Source organism: Arachis ipaensis, chromosome B6 (genome assembly GCF_059453495.1).
Source record: "Arachis ipaensis isolate K30076 ecotype BB chromosome B6, ASM5945349v1, whole genome shotgun sequence".
Lineage (NCBI taxonomy): Eukaryota > Viridiplantae > Streptophyta > Magnoliopsida > Fabales > Fabaceae > Arachis > Arachis ipaensis.
This window is the reverse complement of record NC_142441.1, coordinates 34,567,753-34,591,190: the sequence shown is the minus strand read 5'-3', so window position 1 is coordinate 34,591,190 and position 23,438 is coordinate 34,567,753. Positions and strand designations below refer to the sequence as shown.

The window sequence follows — 23,438 nt, the reverse complement described above, 5'->3', positions numbered from 1 at the left end:
TAATAGGTCGGACAACATTAAATCAGCTCGGCGCAATAGTCTCGACTCCACATCTATGCATGAAATTCCCAACTGCAGAAGGGATAGCTACAATAAAAGCAGACCAGAAGACAGCGCGCCACTGTTACAACGAAAGTCTAAACCTCAGAGGCAGAGGAGAAGAATTCCACACAATCGAACTTGGTGGAGTTCAGAGGCGGGAAGAACTCCGTCCACAACCCGAAGGTGAAGTAGAGAAAGTCCAGATCAGAGACATCCCGGACAAAATAAACAACATTGGTACGATCCTGAAAGGAGACATAAAATAATCACTCGTACAGTTTTTACGAGATAACGTCGACCTCTTTGCATGGAAGGCTGCAGACATGCCAGGCATAGACCCCAAATTAATGTGCCACAAGTTGGCGGTCTACCCAGGATCTCGGTCGGTACAACAGAGACGAAGAAACCTCGGGCCAGAACAATCCTAAGCTGTGGAAGAGCAGGTACAAGCTCTACTAGAGGCAAGATTCATAAGAGAAGTCAAGTACCTACTATGGCTAGCTAACATCGTCTTGGTGAAAAAATCAAATGGAAAGTGGCGAATGTGCACCAACTACACTGATCTCAACAAAGCCTGCTCAAAAGATCCTTATCCACTCCCAAGTATCGACGCTCTGGTAGATGCCTCCTCTGGATATAAATACCTCTCGTTTATGGATGCATATTCATGATACAATCAAATCCCAATGTATCCACCCGATCAAGAAAAAACTTCATTCTTAACACCGAAAGCAAACTATTGCTACATTGTCATGCCTTTTGGTCTCAAAATCGCGGGAGCTACTTACCAGAGATTAATGAATAAGTTCTTCACGGATCATGTTGGAAAAATCATGGAGGTCTATGTGGAAGACATGTTAATAAAGACACAAAATGAAGAGACGTTGCTGTCCGACCTCGCTCAAATATTTGACACCATAAGAAGGCATGGCATGTGACTTAATCCTGGAAAATGCACCTTCACAGTAGAAGCGGGCAAATTCCTGGGTTTTATGCTCACACAAAGAGGAATCGAAGCAAATCCGGATAAATGCCAGGCTATACTCGATATGAAGAGCCCGACTTGCATCAAAGAGGTACAACAGCTTAATGGAAGACTAGCAGCCTTGTCCAGATTTCTAGCGGAATCAGCAATAAGATCTCTCCCCTTCTATGCTACTCTAAGGAAAGGAAAGAAGTTCGAATGGACAACGGAGTGCGAACAGCCCTTCCAAGATTTCAATAGATTCCTAGGACAACCACCTATCCTATCTCAGCCACGAGAAGGAGAACCACTCATATTATACCCAGCGGTAGGAAATCGGACAGTAGCCTCAGCACTAGTTCGAGAAGACGACAGTGGGCAACAACCCGTATACTTCATCAGTAAAGCACTACAAGGATCCGAGCTGAACTACCAAAAAATAGAAAAATTTGCCTATGCTCTCATACTAATATCTCGACGGCTTCATCCATACTTCCAAGCTCACACTATTAGGGTTCGGACCAACCAGCCCATAAAAGGGATACTGCAGAAAACAGACCTAGCAGGCAGAATCTTGCAATGGGCAGCCGAGTTGTCCGAATTCGACCTTCAATACAAAGCTCGGACAGCCATCAAATCACAATACCTGGGCGACTTCATTGCAGAATTTACAGACACCCCGGAAACCCCCACAGAATGGAATCTCTACATGGACGGCTCCTCAAATAAGACTGGAAGCGACGCGGGTGTGATAATTGAAAGTAACCAAGGAACCCAAATCGAACTCTCTCTCAAATTCGGGTTCCCCACCTCAAACAACCAAGCTGAATATGAGGCACTACTAGCTGGTTTGAAGCTGGCTAAAGAAGTTGGAGCTCAAAAACTCATCATCTTCAGCGACTCCCAGGTGGTCACTTCACAAATAGCAGGGAGCTACCAAGCCAAGGATCCCACCATGAAAAAGTACTTGGATAAAACCAGGGAACACCTCGGACAACTCGGGGAATATGAGGTCTGCCACATACCCCGCGAGCAAAATGTCCGAGCTGATGTACTCTTAAAATTAGCCAGCACCAAACCAGGAGGCAACAATAGAAGCCTCATCCAGAAAATACTACAGAACCCGTCAATCTCGGAAGAAGAAAAAATCCTGGCCATAACAGGTCTGGATCAAGGATGGATTACTCCTATAATTAACTACCTCAAAACAGAAACACTTCCTACAGATGAGAAGGAGGCAAAAAGGTTAAAACAGGAGGCACAATACTACACTATCATAAACAATGCTCTATACAGAAGAGAAATTTCAAAACCATTGTTAAAATACGTACCGACCTCCAACACAAAGGAAGTTCTAGAAGAAGTACACAGTGGCATCTGTGGCAATCATCTCGGAGCACAAGCACTCACCAAAAAAGTACTCCGGGCAGGATTTTACTGGCCGACTCTACAAAGAAAAGCCACAGAATTCCTAAAGACATGTCCACCATGCCAGAAACATGCCAACTTTCACATCGCCCCGCCAGAGGAACTCATCAGCGTAACCTCACCTTGGCCATTCGCAAAATGGGGACTCGACCTTCTCGGACCCTTTCCTCAGGGATCGGCACAAGTTAAATTTCTCATAGTAGGGGTAGACTATTTCACAAAGTGGATCGAGGCAGAACCTCTAGCTAACGCCACTGCTCAAAGAAGTCGAAAATTCCTATATAGGAACATTATCACGAGGTTTGGGGTTCCATACTCCATTACCACAGACAATGGCACCCAATTCACAGATGCAGACTTCAGAAAATTAGTGGCCGATTTGAAAATAAAATACCAGTTCACTTCCGTAGAACATCCCCAAGCCAATCGACAAGCCGAAGCTGCCAACAAAGTCATATTGGCTCGGTTAAAATGGAGATTACAGAACGCAAAGGGAGCCTGGGATGAGGAACTCCCACAAGTCTTATGGGCATATCGAACAACGCTGCATTCCACCACAAAGGAATCACCCTTCCGATTAGCGTACGGAATGGAGGCAATGATCCCAGTGGAGATTGAAGAAGGGTCGCCTAGAGTGATCCACTATAATGAAGAGGCCAAATCCCAGCTTCAAAGGGAAGAACTCGACCTACTCCCAGAAGTCCAAGAAAGAGCTTGGATCAGGGAAGAGGCATTAAAACGTCGAATGGCCTCGAGATACAATCAAAGGGTAGTGCCGCGAGGATTTGTTGAGAACGACCTCGTCCTAATCCGAAATGATATCGGCACAACTCGACCTGGAGAAGGAAAGCTGGCAGCAAACTGGAAAGGACCCTACCGAGTCATAGAAGTACTTGGAAAAAGCTACTACAGACTGTCCGAACTCGATGGGCGAGAGCTTCCTAGGTCATGGCACTCCTGTAATCTAAGAAGGTACTATAGTTAGGGACGATGAAGGATCTTAGGATAAGGCGCACTCTTTTTCCTGAAAAAGTTTTTTAATGAGGCGCTGACAAACCCCAATTTGACGGTTTATCTTGTATTGATTTTTGGGGATTTTATCACCTTTTACCCATATTTATTCAAGAAATAGCATGGTTTTATATATTCTCCTTTAATTGTGCTTGAATGTGAAAACATGCTTTTTAGGACTCAAAATAGCTAAATTTAATTCACCTTGATTCTATTAGATGCCTTGATATGTTTGTTAAGTGATTTAAGGTTTAGGAGGCAAAGATTGGATCAAGGGAATGAAGAAAGAAAGCATGAAAAGTTGGAGAACTCATGAAGAAATGGAGGAACCGGAAAGCTGTCAAGCCGACCTTTTCGCACTTAATCGGCCATAACTTGAGCTACAGAGGTCCAATTGATGCGGTTCCAGTTGGGTTGGAAAGCTAACATCCGGGGCTTCGAAACGATATAAGATTTGCCATAGTTGCTACACATATGGTGGCGCGCATGCGCAAAGTACGCGCACGCGCCGTTGCTGCCACCTAGTTCACTTAAAACAAAACGTGGCCAGCGAATTCTAAAGCCTTGTGGGCCCAATCCAACTCATTTCTGATGCTATTTAAGCCAAGGATTGAAGGGGGAATAAGGGGACTTTACATACTTTTCATACTTTAGATGTTAGTTACCATTAGTTTAGTTTTAGCTTAGTTTAGTAGTTAGAGTTAGTTTCTAGAGAGAGAAGCTCTCACTTCTCTCTAGAATTAGGATTAGGTTTAGTTCTTAGATCTAGATTTTAATTCATCTTCTTCTTCTCTCAATTCCTTGTTGTTACATTCATTCTTCTTCCATCCTTTTGTTATAATTTTCTTTATGTTGTTCTTGCATTTTGTTGTAGATCTACTTTTGTTCCTTCCTTTCCCTTTCAATTCAATTCAAGGTAAATCATAATAATTGTGTTCATTTGATTTGTTGTTGTTTAATTCCTTGCAAATTGAGTAGTGTAGATTTACTCTTCTTGCAATTTTACTATGCTTTCCTTTTATGCCTTCCAAGTGTTTGATGAAATGCTTGGTTGGATTTTAGAGTAGAGTTTTATGTTCTTGGCTTGGAAAGGTAACTTAGGAACTCTTGAGTTACTAATGTCCAAGTAATTGATGATTGGGATTCATTGACTCTAGTTCTCACTAATTGAATTAGTGGAGAGTTAGGACTTATGGACTAGGATTGATATAGCTCATTTGACTTTCCTTTACTACTAGTTAGAGGATGATTTAATGAGATTAATACTTGCCAATTCTCATATTGTGGTTAGTGATTAGGATAGAGATCTTTGACCACCAACCCTTGCCAAGACCTTTTTAGCCATTAGTTTACTTTCTTACCATTTATCTTTCATGCTTCATATCAAAACCCCAAATATAACTCACAACCGATAACAAGACACTCCATTACAATTCCTAGGGAGAACGACCCGAGGTTTGAATACTTCGGTTTATAAATTTTAGGGGTTTGTTTTAGTGACAAACAACTTTTTGTATGAAAGGATTAGTGATTGGTTTAGAAACTATACTTGCAACGAGATTTCATTTGTGAAATTCTAAACCGTCAAAAAATCCATTCGTCAAAATGGCGCCGTTGCCGGGGACTTGCAATGGTGTTATGTTATTGGTTATTGTATATATGTGAATATTGTGAATATGTTTGCCTTTTGCTTCTTTGTTAGTTCTTACTAGTTTTTAGGATTTAATTTTCTTGCTTCTTATTTGATTTTATTTTTATTTTCTCTTGCTATCATGAATTCTCACTTTGGCTATGAGTGTGATTACAACTATGTTGTAGGTAATGGGGGCTACAATGAAGATGTGTATCAAGAATGGGATAACCAAAGGTGGGAAGAGCCACATGCACATGATCAATCTTCATGGCAACAACCTCCACCAATACACTATGAAGAAGAGCCATTCTTTGATGCATATCAATCTAATGGCTATGGTGAACTCCCTTGTGACTTTCAAGAACCACCACCATACGCCTATGAGCCATACCCTCAACATAACCCTCAACCATACTCAAAAGCCACTTTTCACCAACCACCTTCATATGACCCTCATCCATATCCACCATTACAACAACCGTATGAGCCATATGAACCACATATAGAGCCACCACCATCTCAACATCACCACTTCCAAGAGCCACCCCCTCCATGTTATTACCAAGATGAACCACCTCAATTGTATGAAAATTTTCAACCACAAGATGAATACCACTTTCCACCACAACCTCCCATGGAAGAATATTCATGTCCATCAATCCAAGAGCCATATGATCCTAATCATATTATCCAAGAGGAACAAGAGTCAAGGGATCATCTCAAGGAAACATTGGATCAACTTCAAGCAACCATGGAGCGTGTTGTGCAACAAGTAGAAAGAGTGGAGAATATTGAACCACCACAACTCTACCAAGAAGAACCACCTTCCTACTATGAACCCTTCCCCCAAATTGATGAACCCTTCCACCCACCCCAATCTCTAATGGATGAAACCCTTGATGTTCTTGTTCAAGGACAAGAGGAAATGAAAAGGGATGTGCAACAATTCACGGCCGCCTTGGATGAGGTGGTAAACCGGTTAGCATCCCAATGCTTGAACTCTCAAGGAACTCCCATGGCTACATGTGGGGAATCAAATGAAGAGCATAACATAAAAGAGAGATTGGTGGAGAATGAGGAAAGTTGCTTTGTATTGGAACAATTGGAGGAAGCTATGATTATTGAAGAAAGGGAAGAATTGGTTGAAGACTTAGGAGATGCGGAGCCTCCATGGGAATCTAGAATTGAAGAAAACCCCTCCAAGATGATTGAAATTGATGCTAGGGAGGAAAGTGCACACCTTCCAAGACATATTCCATATGAAGATTTGGATGGGATAGAGCAAGAAGTGAGTTCCCTTGGTGATGAAGATCAAGCATCAAACCTTAGTGGTGAAGAATCCTTTGAGCATGAAGAACCTTCTCCCAACAAGATGGAAAGCAATGTGGAGGTAAATTTTTCTTACCCTCCCATTTATGACTTGAGTAGGAGAAAAGGTTTATATAAAATTATTGAACAAAGGATTATAATTGAGAAGTCTTGTGAAGAGGTGGAAATCCTTAGAAAAAGGAGGATGGGAATTGAATACGCTTTATCAAAACTCTTGGAGTTGTCTTTGCCTAGGTTGTCATCTACTCCTCCATTTGAGTGGGTGAAATTTATTTCTATTAGCTTTATTATCCCACTTGAATATGGTTTGCTTGAAACGGATGGCCAACTTAGGGAGCTTTGTGGGATGAAGCGTAAACGAAAAAGGTTTTGTGGTTGGCGTTGCAAATCAAGGCTCATTATGGTTGATGCATCAAACATGAGATATAAAGGTTGGAGTAGTACTCAAATAGATGGGTCTAGGAGAATTATTGGCCACTATATAGAGAATTCACCTTACTCACCACCCGGTTGGACTAATAATGATGATCAACCTCAAGACGGGTATGAAAACAAAGTGTGGGATCCCGGATTACAAGAAGAGGATCAACTTTGGGAGCCCCAAGCTTGTGAAGAACTCCATCAAGATTTGGCTCAATCCATGAAGAATCTACTTGGGGCACAATGGAGAACCAAGCATTGGTGGGAGTTCCAAGATGAATACAAGCACAAGCCACCTTGATGAGGAGCTCCCCATAAGTCCAACTTAAGGACAATAAACAAAAGTGCTAGGTGGGAGACAACCCACCATGGTAAAATCCTTTCATTTTCTCTTTTGTACATATTGATAGAATTAGTTTAATTTCATGTTTTGTTTAGATAGTTGAGTTTAATTGGTAGTTTAGTATGTTAAATAAGGTTTTATGATGTTTTGGTAGCTGTTTGGAGGTTTGGAATGCTTAGATTGGTGCACAAACATAGAGAAAACTTTTTTGAAAAACAGAGCACCATCCACGCATACGCGTACATGGCGCGTACGCGCACTTCCAGCATTTTCGACCATCCACGCGCGCGCGCCATGCATGCGTACACGTGGATTGAGAAGTTCTACATTCCATACATTTTCCAGAGAGTTATGCCCACGCCGCGCCAACGTTGTGCTTTTGGCACAAACCTATTTGCGCGCTCGCGCACATGACGCGTACGCGTCACTCTTGAAATAAGCCATCCGCGCGCGCGCGACATTTGCGCGTACGCGCGGATTTCCTTCCTTCACCACATTTCTTTTCTTCTCCTCTTTCCAATTCTTTCCTTCTCCTCTCTTCTTCCCTTCTCCTACCCCTCATCCAACACTTCCGAACACCATGGATAACCATTTATTTTAGTTAGTTAATTAGTTAGTTAGTTAATTGATTAGTTAGTTTTAGTTTAGTTTTCATTTTATTTTCTCTCTTTTCATCATAAGTGTTGGAGTATTGACTTTGTTTGCTATACATTGCTATATCCCTTATTGCCTAAATGCTATTTTAGCATGAATGTTTTTAGATAAACTTTGTTGGATCCTATGATTGAGGTTATATTTTGTTACTTGGTTTTGAGTTCTTCATGCTTACCTTTTGAAAAATACCAAGTGATGAGAATTGTCTTCGAGCTTATAACTCTTTTGAATTGCATGTTGTAGCTAGCCACCATGTGATTTGAACCGTATTCTTTGATTAGGCAATCTCTTGATGGATAATGTTGAGCATTTACCTTAATGCTTTGTATTTCATGATTATATCCATCCATATGTTTGACTTGAATGCTTTCATGCTTCTCTAATGCTTGTCTTACCTTACAAGCTTACTTAAAGCATCTCAAGCACACTAGGATAAGTGAAGTGCATGCTTCTTTTGTGACATAGCTTTTATGCTAATGTGTATTCTAAACCGCGCAATTTAGAATTCACACACCTAATATTTCTTAATGTCACACTAATTCACTCACTCAATTCTAGTGATTTACCTCATTCCAACAATGTATGCTTCCTTGCTTTTATATCTTCTCATCTTATGGTGTTATATTTTTGTTTTTCATAACGAATGCACCACAAGCAACCATGGAAGTGGAAGAAAGAACACATAGCAATCCGGAGAGTCGCCGCACCCCCTTGCTCATCTTTGAGTGCACCGAGGACGGTGCAAACTTTTAAGTGTGGGGAGGTCGTCCGACCGGTCGGCGATTTTGGGTGACAAATTTCTAATCCCAACACTTTTGCATTTCATTTTAGGTTTTTTGGATTTTTGTTGCATTTTCTTATTTTTGCATATATATACACAATAAGCTTAGTCAAAATAATGAAATTTTCCAAGGATTTCTATCTATAGGGCACCAATTGATTTGAGTGGAAAACTTTTCATAGAACTTGCTTGAATTATATATTTTGTGGAACATGATTTATGAGCTAAGAACACAAGCTTGTGAGATTTAAGCCTAACGGTGTGGTTACATCTTACAACCACTTATTTTCCTTCTTGTGTGCATTATTCTCTTTCTATGATTGTAATCTTTGATTTGTTTGATTCTTTATGTCCATTATTTTATGTATTCATGCATTTATATGATTGAGGCCATCATTTTATTAGCTCACTTACCCAAATAGCCTTACCTTTTATCTTCCTTTGTTAGCCAAATTTGAGCCTACGCTTAACCCACTTATTCTTATTTTAGCACATTACAAGCCTTAAAGCGAAAAACAATAATTGTCCCTTAATTTGGATCTTTGATTAGCTTAGGCTAGTGTGTGTGAGTATCATTCAAGTGTGGGAACCTTGGGACATTGGGTGAATAAAAGGGTATTTTGTATTGTTATTGAAAATATTGGGAATTGGGTACATACTCATGTATTGATCAAATGTAAAACCTTATGCATTGATGCTCTTGTATATAGAAAGAAAAAAAAATGAGAAAAACAAAAGAAAAAGAAAAGAAAAAAAATAATATGGAAAAGAAAAAAAAATAGAAAAAAAAAGAAGAAAAATAATAAAAAGGGGACAAAATGCCCCAAAGCGAAGCTCAATAAGATCAATGCATAAGTGTTGTGAAATGAAAAGAAAATGCATGAGTATGTGAAAAAGTGAGAAAATGGGTAGTTAGGTTAGAACTTAATTGTATAGGATGTCATAGGTTAGGTGGGAAGTTTAAGCTTATCAAAGATTCAAATTTCAAGCTCACTTGACCAAATATGCATCCTACCTTGACCCTAGCCCCATTACAACCAATGAAAAGACCTCATGATACTTGTATGCATGCATGAAATAAATGTTGATTGTTAGAAGAAAAACAAATCTTGGAAAGCATGAAATAGAGGAGAATTGAGTGAATAAACCCTAAACACTTGAGCGAATAGAGTGCAAACACTACCGGTGAGGGTTTGATGCTCAATTACATGTTTTCACCTATGATCATCATTCTTCATGCAAGTTTGTAAAAATATTTAATAACTCAATTCAATTGTGGATTAGACTTGCTAGTCCTTAGCCCTTGTGCATATATGTTTCTTGGGAATTGATTTATTTTGACCCAGCACTTGCATTCATTTAGATAGTTGCATATAGGTAGATTGCATTTAGTTAGTTTCCATTGAATAAATGCCATACCCTTACTTCATTCTTGGTTTAAGCATGAGGACATGCTTGGTTTAAGTGTGGGGAGGTTGACAAACCCCAATTTGACGGTTTATCTTGTATTGATTTTTGGGGATTTTATCACCTTTTACCCATATTTATTCAAGAAATAGCATGGTTTTATATATTCTCCTTTAATTGTGCTTGAATGTGAAAACATGCTTTTTAGGACTCAAAATAGCTAAATTTAATTCACCTTGATTCTATTAGATGCCTTTATATGTTTGTTAAGTGATTTAAGGTTTAGGAGGCAAAGATTGGATCAAGGGAATGAAGAAAGAAAGCATGAAAAGTTGGAGAACTCATGAAGAAATGGAGGAACCGGAAAGCTGTCAAGCCGACCTTTCCGCACTTAATCGGCCATAACTTGAGCTACAGAGGTCCAATTGATGCGGTTTCAGTTGGGTTGGAAAGCTAACATCCGGGGCTTCGAAACGATATAAGATTTGCCATAGTTGCTACATATATGGTGGCGCGCATGCGCAAAGTACGCGCACGCGCCGTTGCTGCCACCTAGTTCACTTAAAACAAAACGTGGCCAGCGAATTCTAAAGCCTTGTGGGCCCAATCCAACTCATTTCTGATGCTATTTAAGCCAAGGATTGAAGGGGGAATAAGGGGACTTTACATACTTTTCATACTTTAGATGTTAGTTACCATTAGTTTAGTTTTAGCTTAGTTTAGTAGTTAGAGTTAGTTTCTAGAGAGAGAAGCTCTCACTTCTCTCTAGAATTAGGATTAGGTTTAGTTCTTAGATCTAGATTTTAATTCATCTTCTTCTTCTCTCAATTCCTTGTTGTTACATTCATTCTTCTTCCATCCTTTTGTTATAATTTCCTTTATGTTGTTCTTGCATTTTGTTGTAGATCTACTTTTGTTCCTTCCTTTCCCTTTCAATTCAATTCAAGGTAAATCATAATAATTGTGTTCATTTGATTTGTTGTTGTTTAATTCCTTGCAAATTGAGTAGTGTAGATTTACTCTTCTTGCAATTTTACTATGCTTTCCTTTTATGCCTTCCAAGTGTTTGATGAAATGCTTGGTTGGATTTTAGAGTAGAGTTTTATGTTCTTGGCTTGGAAAGGTAACTTAGGAACTCTTGAGTTACTAATGTCCAAGTAATTGATGATTGGGATTCATTGACTCTAGTTCTCACTAATTGAATTAGTGGAGAGTTAGGACTTATGGACTAGGATTGATATAGCTCATTTGACTTTCCTTTACTACTAGTTAGAGGATGATTTAATGAGATTAATCCTTGCCAATTCTCATATTGTGGTTAGTGATTAGGATAGAGATCTTTGACCACCAACCCTTGCCAAGACCTTTTTAGCCATTAGTTTACTTTCTTACCATTTATCTTTCATGCTTCATATCAAAACCCCAAATATAACTCAACCAATAACAAGACACTCCATTACAATTCCTAGGGAGAACGACCCGAGGTTTGAATACTTCGGTTTATAAATTTTAGGGGTTTGTTTTAGTGACAAACAACTTTTTGTATGAAAGGATTAGTGATTGGTTTAGAAACTATACTTGCAACGAGATTTCATTTGTGAAATTCTAAACCGTCAAAAAATCCATTCGTCAGGCGCCAAGCCAAGACCTATAAATTGCCCGACTTAGAGGGATAAAGCTCCCACATGTATATATTTGGATTTACTTTTGAATAAAATCTGTTTAGATCTTCTACAAATTCTCAAGTCGCATTAATCTGAAACATTCATCGTCCGATTATAAAGCTACAGATCGGCAGAGAGTGAGAATCAAATTCACTGCACGATCACGATAAAGACCAACAGAGATGAAAACCAAATTCATCAAAAGGTCGACCAAACGAGGATTAAACCCAATCTCTATAAAATCGACAAAGATGAAAATAGAATAATGCAAGAAGTTATCGAAAGTGATCCATAGAAAGGACCTGACGAGGTCTTAATAAAATGGATTGCTAAAAAATAACTTAAAGACTGGCCGACGTAAAGAAGTCGGATCAGTCACAATAACCAAAGTTATAAGTAAATCCCTGGAAAGAGGTTTGGCCAGCCCTGTAAAAGAGAATTTCTATAACTTAGAAGGGCCCGACATGATGAAGTCGGCCCAAAACATAAAGTTATAAAAGTAATCCCTGAAAGAGACCTGAACAAGGTCCAAGAAAGAGGATTACGAAAATAACTTAGAAGGGCCCGACATGATGAAATCGGCCCAAAACATAAAGTTATAAAAGTAATCCCTGAAAGAGACATGAACAAGGTCCAAGAAAGAGGATTACGAAAATAACTTAGAAGGGCCCGACATGATGAAGTCGGCCCAAAACATAAAGTTATAAAAGTAATCCCTGAAAGAGACCTGAACAAGGTCCAAGAAAGAGGATTACAAAAATAACTTAGAAGGGCCTGACATGAAGAAGTTGGCCCAAAACATAAAGTTATAAAAGTAATCCCTGAAAGAGACCTGAACATGGTCCAAGAAAGAGGATTACAAAAATAACTTAGAAGGAACCAACACAAGGAAGTCGGTTGCAAAATCAACAAGTTATAAAAAGTAGCCCCCTGAAAGAGACTCGACGAGGGTCCGAGAAAGAGGGTTACTAGAAATAACTTAGGTAAGACTGACATAAAGAAGAAGATTAAGAATTGGTGTTGGAAAAGAAAGTAGTTACCCACAAAAGTCTGTCCTCGACCTCCCCACACTTAAATATTACACCATCCTCGGTGCATGCAAAGATGAGCAAAGTGGATTAGGGTGGGTTCCTACAACTGATGAGCTTCTTCAATGGTTTGTGCGGAGGAACTAGTTGTTCGCCCCATTTAGAAGTTTTGTCCTTTCCCTTCTTGGTGGCCAGCCTGAAAGGGGAGAAGAAGAAAGAATATTAAGCCCAAAAAGCAAAGATGTCAAAGCAAATAGAACATAGATGGGGCTAATGCCAAATAAGAGTGGGATTCTTAACTACATGGTAGCTACAACATGTAAGTGAGAAAGCAATATAAGCAAATGGCATATCAACTAACACTTGATGCAAGAGTAAAGTCAAAGCACAAGTAAATGGCATGAAGAGAACACTCGAAAGTATCAAGTTCAAACAAGAATTGACACAAACAAGATTAGTCATAAGCATGAGAGAATTCGGTCCCATCCCAACTCAATGATAATGAAGCACAAAAACAAAAAATAATGAGTTAGAAAGGACTAAAGTATTAATCTTGTGTGTGGGGCAAAATTTGCAAATAGTAAGTAAGAAAGAGTGGGTTATGAAAGACAAGTGAGGTCATATCAATGCACAAAGGGTGTAAGAGTCATCAAAGATTAAGCATTGACCTAAAAATTTCATTACCCAACAATATCAAACAACATCAAACAAGTCACGAAGGACCGAAACTATCTAAGAAATTCTCAACAGTTAAGTAGGAAAATTCAACACCAATAGTAAATAGTAATCTTAAGAAGGAAAATAAGAACAAGCTACATAAACAAAGTTAGAATGCAATTAATAAAAGTATGCAAATTCAAGAAGAAGAAGAGAATTAAAGAGAATAAAGATGAGAAGTTAAAGGAACGAAGAAGAAGAAAGGTAGAAAGAAAGAAGAAGGAGAGAAGAAACAAGAAAGAAATGGGAGAAGAGAAGCAACGCATATGCGTCGACCACGCGTACGCATGGAAGGCTTCAGAAACTGGGGATGCTTGTGCGTCATCTACGCGCACGCGTGGAAGGCAGAAGGAAGGGGTGGTGCACGTCAGTCACGCGTACACGTGGGAATGCATCATGCTCTTCGCACAACACCTGCATGGTTCCATCACAACTTTCTATTTTTTGAACCATGCAGCAGTGATATACCACTATTTTATGATATATTTTGGACTGAATTGAGTGGGTTTTGTCAACTATCTTCACACTTATTCATGTAAATTGCATGTTTTTAAGTTTCCTTCCTAATTTTGTGCTATGATTAAAAACTTGCTTCCTAGGCCTTAAAATTGTTAATTTTTAATTCTCCTTTATTACCATTTGATGCCGTGATGTGTTTGTTAAGTGTTTTCAGGTTTACAGGGCATGAATGGCTTAAAGGATGAAGATGAAGCATGTAAAAGTGGAAGGAACACAAGAAACTAAAGAGTTGAGAAGCGAGGAGCGACACACACGCATGACCGACGCGTGCGCGTGATCAGGAGCGTCGTTCAGTGACGTGTACGCGTGACTGACGCATACGCGTGACCAGTGTAGAAGTTCCACGACGCGTACACGTGACAGAGTGTCACGTGCTACACTTAACAGAACTCGCTGGGAGCGATTTCTGGGCTGATTTGGACCCAGATCCAAGCCCGAAAACACAGAGTAGAGGCAGGGATAGAGCTGAGAATGACTACACTTCACTTTGCACTCAGTTTATTATTAGTTTTGAATTCTATAGAGAGAAACACCTACTTTTCTCTAGGATTTTTGATGTTCTTAGTTTTGTTTAGATTTGCATCTAGAGAGAGCTGCTACTACCTTCAATTGGAGCCATTATCTTTATAGTTTTTCTCTCTATTACTTCTATTACTTTTGTTTTTCCATTTAATTGCTTTGAATTCATATTTGGACCTTGTTATTTTTGGATTTTATTAATGCATTGAATTATTTTTATGTTTAATTTCAGTACGTGTTTGATTCTGGTTAATCATTGTTAGTGTCAATTTTAATTTAATTAATTTCTCATAACTATCATGTCTTTTATTTACTCCTATTATGTGTTTATGAAAATAGCATTCATGTTAATGGAGTAGACCTTCCAACTTAGCTTAGGGGTTGATTAATTGGGGTCCCTTGAGTTGTGATACTCAAGTATTAATTTGTAATTGGACATTGCTGGCTAGCTCAATTCTCACCAACTCTAGTCAATCCCCGGAAGTGACTAAGACTTGTGAGTCAGAGTTAGTGACAGCCACTTGACTTTTCTTCAATTGTTAGAGGATAACTAAGTGGGAGCAATGAACCTTTACTATTATACTTGGAAAAGACAACAAGGATAGAAACTCCAATTCTCTCCCCTAACCAAGGCCTTTTATTTCAAATACATATCACCTCTTGTTATTCATTCGTTGCTTTAATTTCTAGTTATTTATTTTTCCGTTCTCAAATTCAGAAAATATTCAGAAAAATCCTAACCAATAATTTGCATCCTGTGTCAACTCTTAGGGAAACGACCCAGGATTCTACTCCCGGTTATTTAGTATTAATTGTGACACAATTTAAATTGATAGTGAAAATTTCGTCGGTTAAGACTGTACTTGCAACGCTATTTTAGAAAATATTTTTCAGGAATTCTTGACCGGCATTTTTCCTCCCATCAATTTTTGGAGCCGTTGCCGAGGAATTGAAAATGTGTGCCTTATTATTAGTTATTGTGAATATTGTGAATATGTTTGCCTTATGTTTCTTCGTTAGTTGTTGCTAGTTTTAGGAGTTTAATTTCGTTATTTCTTGTTAAGTTTTTGTTTTTATCTTCTCTTGTTATTATGAATTCTCACCCCTTTGGCTATGAGTTTGGTTCAAATTATGTTGTAGGGAATGGAAGCTACAATTAGAACATGCATCAAGGATGGGATAATCAAAGGTGGGAGGAGCCTCAAGCTTATAGACAAGCTTCTTGGCAACAACCTCCACCAACATACTATGACCAAGAGCCATTCCAAGATGCATATCAATCTGATGGCTATGGTGGACCTCCTTGTGACTACCAACAACCACCACTACATGCCTATGAATCCCCTCCTCAATATAGCCCTCAACCATACTCACACGCGTGGGTAGGAGAAAAAATGGATGACGCGTACGTGTGGGGTGGGTTGTGGGCCTCGCACCCCACCCGCATGGTTGCAGCACAACTCTTTCTTTTGGAACCATGCAGCAGCACCCTCCCCGCATCATAAATTCACAATTCAGGATTGTAGGGTGACGCGTACGCGTGGGGTAGCTTTTTTTTTTTCCTCAAAGAAGCATAAGAACAGAATTAAACACTCTCCTATCCTATATATACTCTAGACCAACCAAAACTTAAACTAAACCAAAAATCTTTAAGTTTTTGAAAAAGATTATTCAAACAAAACTTGCAATTCGACAAGAATGCAATTCAAGACAACTATTCTAATTCAAAACATGATTTCTAAAAAGCAACCTAGTAATCAAAGCAATATATACAAGAGTATAAAAAAAAAGAAAACGACCTAACAATGGCAACTCAATTTATTCATTGATTATATCTACAAGAGATATGGAAAGAGTTTACCATGGTAGGGTGTCTCTCACCTAGCACTTTTATTTATTATCCTTAAGTTGGACGATTGGGAGGCTCCTTGTCAAGGTGGTTTATGCTTATACTCATCCTTGAACTTCCAAGGATGCTTGCTCCTCAAACGGTTGTCAGAATTTCCAACCGAATTCACCAAGCTTAGTGATGAGCGGATAATTTATACGCTTTTTGGCATTATTTTTACATAGTTTTTAGTATGATTTGATTAGTTTTTATTATATTTTTATTAGTTTTTAAATAAAAATTACATTTTTGGACTTTACAATGAGTTTATGTGTTTTTCTGTGATTTCAGGTAATTTCTGGCTGAAATTGAGGGGCTTGAGCAAAAATCTGATTCAGAGGCTGAAGAAGGACTGCAGATGCTGTTGGATTCTGACCTCCCTGCACTCAAAGTGGATTTTCTGAAGCTACAAAAACCCAAATGGCGCGTTCTCAATTGCTTTGGAAAGTAGACATCCAGGGCTTTCCAGCAATATATAATAGTCCATACTTTTCACGGGTTTTGATGACGCAAAATGGCGTTCAAACGCCAACTCCCTGCCCTATTCTGGAGTTAAACGCCAGAAACAGGTTGCAAATCAGAGTTAAACGCCAGAAACAGGCTACAACCTGGCGTTTAACTCCAAAAAGAGTCTCTACACATGAAATCTCAATGCTCAACCCAAGCACACACCAAGTGGGCCCGAAAGTAGATTTCTACATCATTTACTTATCTTATGTAACCCTAGCTACTAGTTTAGTATAAAAACTACTTTTAGTGATTTATTTCACATCTCTGGTTAGTCTTTGAATAATTTTACATTCTGAGATCACGTTTAGGGGGCTGGCCATTCGGCCATGCTTGGACCTTGTTCTTATGTATTTTCAACGGTAGAGTTTCTACTGACCATAGATTAAGGTGTGGAGCTCTGCTGTTCCTCATGAATTAATGCAAAGTACTATTGTTTTTCTATTCAACTCAAGCCTATTTCTTCTCTAAGATATTTATTCGCACGCAAGAACATGATGAATGTGATGATTATGTGACGTTCATCACCATTCTCACTTATGAACGCGTGCCTGACAAACACTTCCGTTCTACATGAAGGCAAGCTTGAATGCATATCTCTTAGTCTCCTGATCTATGATCAGAGTCTTTGTGGTATAGGTTAGAATTATTGGCGGCCATTCTTGAGATCCGGAAAGTCTAAACCTTATCTGTGGTATTTCGAGTAGGATCTGGGAAGGGATGGCTGTGACGAGCTTCAAACTCGCGAGTGCTGGGCGTAGTGACTGACGCAAAAGGATTACTGAATCCTATTCTAGCATGATCGAGAACCGACAGATGATTAGCCGTGCGGTGACAACGCATTTGGACCATTTTCACTGAGAGGACGGGATGTAGCCATTAACAACGGTGATGCCCAACATACAGCTTGCCATGGAAAGGAGTATGAATGATTGGATGAAAGCAGTAGGAAAGCAGAGGTTCAGAAGGAATAAAAGCATCTCCATACGCTTATCTGAAATTCTCACCAATGAATTACATAAGTATTTCTATCCTATTTTATATTTTAATTATATTTTAATTATCAAATCTCCATAACTAATTGAATCCGCCTGACTGAGATTTACAAGGTGACCAAGCTTGCTTCAAACCAACAATCTCCGTGGGATCGACCCTTACTCACGTAAGGTTTATTACTTGGATGACCCAGTGCACTTGCTGGTTAGTTGTGCAAAGTTGTGACAAAGAACTAAGATTATGAACGTGCGTATTAAGTTTTTGGCGCCGTTGCCGGGGATTGTTCGTGTTTGGACAACTGACGGTTCATCTTGTTGCTCAGATTAGGTAATTTTATTTTAATTTTAAGTTTTTGTTTTTATTCTTTTTATTTTTCAAAAAATTTTCAAAAATAAATAAATAAATAAATAAATAAATAATAATAAATTATTCTATGGCTTCAGAATTTTTAAGAATGAATTCTAGAGTTTTACGAAGATATGTTGAATCCTGGCTGGCTGTTAAGCCATGTCTAATCTTTTGGAACGAGGTTTCAACTATCCTGAGAAGAGCTTCTATGTCTTTCTCAGCAATTTAGCTGTTGTATGTAATGATCTACTAAAGCTTGGCTGGCCATTGGCCATGTCTAGTGTTTTGGACCGGAGCTTTCACTGAAAGCTTGGCTGGCTAGTAAGCCATGTCTAATTCCTAGACTAGAGCTTTAGACTAACATTGCATGATTCCTGGAATTCTCATTAAAAATTTTGAAATCCTTATTTTTCTTTTTCCAATTAATTTTCGAAAAATCCAAAAAAAGTTTATAAAATCATAAAACCAAAAATAATTTGATGTTTCTTGTTTGAGTCTTATGTCAAATTTTAAGTTTGGTGTCAATTGCATATTTTTAAATTTCACTAAAAAAATTTTCGAGAAAAAAATTCATGCATGGTGTTCATCATAATCTTCAAGTTGTTCTTGATGATTTCCCTTGTTTGATCTTTGCATTTTCTTGTTGTGCATCTTTTCTTGTTTTTCATATGCATTTTCAATTTGTTAGTGTCTAAAATTTGAAAATTTCTAAGTTTGGTGTCTTGCATTTTTTTTCTTTTCTTAAAAAAATTTTCAAAAATAAGTCTTGATGTTCATCTTGATCTTCAAAGTGTTCTTGGTGTTCATCTTGACATTCAAAGTGTTCTTGCATGCCTCATGTGTTTTGATCTTGAATTTTTATGTTTTGCATCATTTTCATTGTTTTTCTCTTTCATCATTAAAAATTCAAAAATAAAAAATATCTTTCTGATGAGCGGATAATTTATACGCTTTTTGGCATTGTTTTTAATATATTTTTAGTAGGATCTAGTTACTTTTAGGGATGTTTTTAATAGATTTTGTGTTAAATTCACATTTCTGGACTTTACTATGAGTTTTTGTGTTTTTCTGTGATTTCAGGTATTTTCTGGCTGAAATTGAGGGACTTGAGCAGAAATCAGATTCAGAAGTTGAAAAAGGACTGCTGATGCTGTTGGATTCTGACCTCCCTGCACTCAAAGTGGATTTTCTGGAGCTACAGAACTCGAAATGACGCGCTTCCAATTGCGTTGGAAAGTAGACATCCAGGGCTTTCCAGCAATATATAATAATCTATACTTTGGCCAAGAATTGACGACGTAAACTGGCGTTCAACGCCAGCTTTCTACCCAAATCTGGCGTTCAGCGCCAGAAAAGGATCCAAAACCAGAGTTGAACGCCCAAACTGGCACAGAAACTGGCGTTCAACTCCACAAATGGCCTCTGCACGTGCAACACTTAAGCTCAGCCCAAACACACACCAAGTGGGCCCCGGAAGTGGATTTATACATCAAATACTTACTCATGTAAACCCTAGTAGCTAGTTTATTATAAATAGGACCTCTTACTATTGTATTTGACATCTTGGGATTACCTTATGATCCTTTGATCACGTTTTAGGGGGCTGGCCATCTCGGCCATGCCTGGACCTTCACTTATGTATTTTTAACGGTAGAGTTTCTACACTCCATAGATTAAGGTGTGGAGCTCTGCTGTTCCTCAAAGACTAATGCAAAGTACTACTGTTTTCTATTCAATTCTTCTTATTTCGCTTCTAAGATATCCATTCGCACCCAAGAACGTGATGAAGGTGATGATTATGTGTGACGCTCATCATCCTTCTCCCTTATGAACGCGTGCCTGACAAACACTTCCGTTCTACATGAATTAAGCTAGAATGAATATCTCTTAGATCTCCTAACCAGAATCTTCGTGGCGTAAGCTAGAATGATGGCGGCATTCAAGAGAATCCGGAAGGTCTAAACCTTGTCTGTGGTATTCCGAGTAGGATTCAATGATTGAATGACTGTGACGAGCTCCTAACTCGCGATTGCAGGGCGTTAGTGACAGACGCAAAAGGATAGTAAATCCTATTCCAGCATGATCGAGAACCGACAGATGAATAGCCGTGCCGTGACAGGGTGCGTGAGCATATTATTCACTGAGAGGATAAGATGAAGCCATTGACAAGGGTGATGCCTCCAGACGATTAGCCGTGCCGTGACAGGGCATTGGATCATTTTCCTGAGAGATGACCGAAAGTAGCCATTGACAGTGGTGATGTATCACATAAAGCCAGCCATGGAAAGGAGTGAGACTGATTGGATGAAGATGGCAGGAAAGCAGAGGTTCAGAGGAACGAAAAGCATCTCCATTCGCTTATCTGAAATTCCTATCAATGAATTACATAAGTATTTCTATCCCTTCTTTTATTTATTATTCGAAAACACCCTTATCACTTCATATCTGCCTGACTGAGATTTACAAGGTGACCATAGCTTGCTTCATACCAACAATCTCCGTGGGATTCGACCCTTACTCACGTAAGGTATTACTTGGACGACCCAGTGCACTTGCTGGTTAGTTGTATCGAAGTTGTGACAATTATGAATTAAGATCAGAGCACCAAGCTTTGAAGCCATTACCAGGATTTGTTCGAGCCTGGAGATCACAATTTCGTGCACCAAGTTTTTGGCGCCGTTGCCGGGGATTGTTCGTGTTTGGATAACTAACGGTTCATCTTGTTGCTCAGATTAGGTAATTTTCTTTTTGTTTTCTTTTCAAAAAAAAAATTTTTCAAAAACCTTTCAAAAATTCCTCACTTGTTTTCGAAAAAAAAAAATTTTTTTTTACTAAAAATAATGTTTTCAAAAATAAATTATTCTATGGCTTCAAAATTTTTAAGAATGAATTCTAGTGTTTCATGAAGCATGTTGAAGCCTATCTGGCTGTAAAGCCATACCCAAACTGCTTTGGGATTGGCTAATCACTTCAATGGAGTCATGCCCAATCCTTCTGGATAGGGTATGTCAGGCTTGTCATGTCTGAATTACACTCATATTTTTATTAAAGCTTGGCTGGCTATTAAGCCATGCCTGACCCTTTGATTGGAGCTTTAAGACTAACATGGCAAGATTCCTGGAATTCATATTAAAAATTTTGAAATCCTTATTTTTATTTTTCACAATAATTTTCGAAAAAAAAAATAATAATAAATAAAAATACAAAAAAATTAGAAAATCATAAAAATCAAAAATATTTTTTTGTTTCTTGTTTGAGTCTTGAGTCATGTTATAAGTTTGGTGTCAATTGCATATGCATCTTGCATTTTTTCGAAAATATCATGCATTCATAGTGTTCTTCATGATCTTCAAGTTGTTCTTGGTAAGTCTTCTTGTTTGATCTTGATGATTTTTTGTTTTGTGTCTTTTCATGTTTATCATATGCATTCTTGAATTCTTAGTGCGTAAGCATTAAAGAATTCTAAGTTTGGTGTCTTGCATGTTTTCTTTGCATTAAAAATTTTTCAAAATTGTGTCTATGATGTTCATCTTGACATTCAAAGTGTTCTTGGTGTTCATCTTGACATTCATATCATTCTTTCATGCATCACATGTTTTGATCTAAAAATTTCATGCATTGCATAATTTTCATGTTTTTCATAAAAATTTCAAAAATAAAAAAAATATCTTTCCCTTTTTCTCTCCTCAAATTCGAAAATTTGGATTGACTTTTTCAAAAATTTTTAAAATCAAGTTGTTTCTTATGAGTCAAATCAAATTTTCAATTTGAAAATCTTATCTTTTTCAAAATCTTTTTCAAAAATCAAATCTTTTTCAAAATTATTAGTTATTTTCGAAAATTCCAAAAATATTTTTCAAAAATCTTTTTCTTATTTTTAAATCAAAATTTTCGAAAATAACATAAACAATTAATGTTTTGATTCAAAAATTTGAAGTTTGTTGCTTGCTTGTTAAGAAAGATTCAAACTTTAAGTTCTAGAATCATATCTTGTGATTTCTTATGAATCAAGTCATTAATTGAGATTTTAAAAATCAAATCTTTTTCAAAACTAACTTCAATCATATCTTTTCAAAAATATCTTCTTATCTTATCTTTTTCAAAAATATCTTTTCAAAAAATCTTTTCTAACTTCCTAACTTCTTATCTTTTCAAAATTTGTTTCAACTAACTAACTAACTTTTTGTTTGTTTCTTAACTTTTTCAAAACCACCTAACTAACTCTCTCTCTCTCAATTTTCGAAAATATCTTCCCTCTTTTTCAAAAATTTCTTTTTAATTAACTAATTATTTTTATTTTTTATTTTTGAATTCAAAAATTTTCGAAAAATACTAACTAATTTTCAAAAACCAATTTTCAAAAATCACTAACTCTTTTTCAAAATAATTTTCGAAAATTATTCCTCCCCCATCTCATTCTATTTATTCATTCATGTCCTAACATCTCATCTCACATTCCAATCCTCACAGTTGTGTTTCTTCCTTTACATCACATCCTTTATCTCCCCCTCTTCTTCTACTTACAAAGGGATCCCTATACTGTGGTATAAAGGATCTCTATTATTATTATCATTTTTCTGGCCATTCTTCCTTGTCATATGAGCAGGAGCAAGGATAAGAACATTCTTGTGGAAGCAGATCCAGAACCTGAAAGGACTCTGAAGAGAAAATTAAGAGAAGCAAAAATACAACAATCCAGAGATAATCTTTCAGAAATTTTCGAACAGGCAGAGGAGATGGCAGCCGAAAATAATAATAATGAAAGGAGGATGCTTGGTGACTTTACTGCACCTAATTCCAATTTACATGGAAGAAGCATCTCCATTCCTGCCATTGGAGCAAACAACTTTGAGCTGAAACCTCAATTAGTTTCTCTGATGCAGCAGAACTGCAAGTTTCATGGACTTCCATCTGAAGATCCTTTTCAGTTCTTAACTGAATTCTTGCAGATATGTGATACTGTTAAGACTAATGGAGTAAATCCTGAAGTCTACAGGCTCATGCTTTTCCCTTTTGCTGTAAGAGACAGAGCTAGATTATGGTTGGATTCTCAACCCAAAGACAGCCTGAACTCTTGGGATAAGCTGGTCACGGCTTTCTTAGCCAAGTACTTTCCTCCTCAAAAGCTGAGCAAGCTTAGAGCTGATGTTCAAACCTTCAGACAGAAAGAAGGTGAATCTCTCTATGAAGCTTGGGAAAGATACAAACAGTTGACCAAAAAGTGTCCTTCTGACATGCTT

General features: G+C 37.9%; 1 non-coding gene across 1 annotated transcript; it reads right to left on the bottom strand.

Annotated features, from left to right (window-relative positions):
• Positions 1 to 23,330: 23,330 nt before the first annotated feature.
• LOC148555113 (small nucleolar RNA R71) lies at positions 23,331 to 23,438 on the bottom strand. The gene has a single exon (XR_015888171.1). It is a non-coding gene; the product is annotated as a small nucleolar RNA R71 (small nucleolar RNA).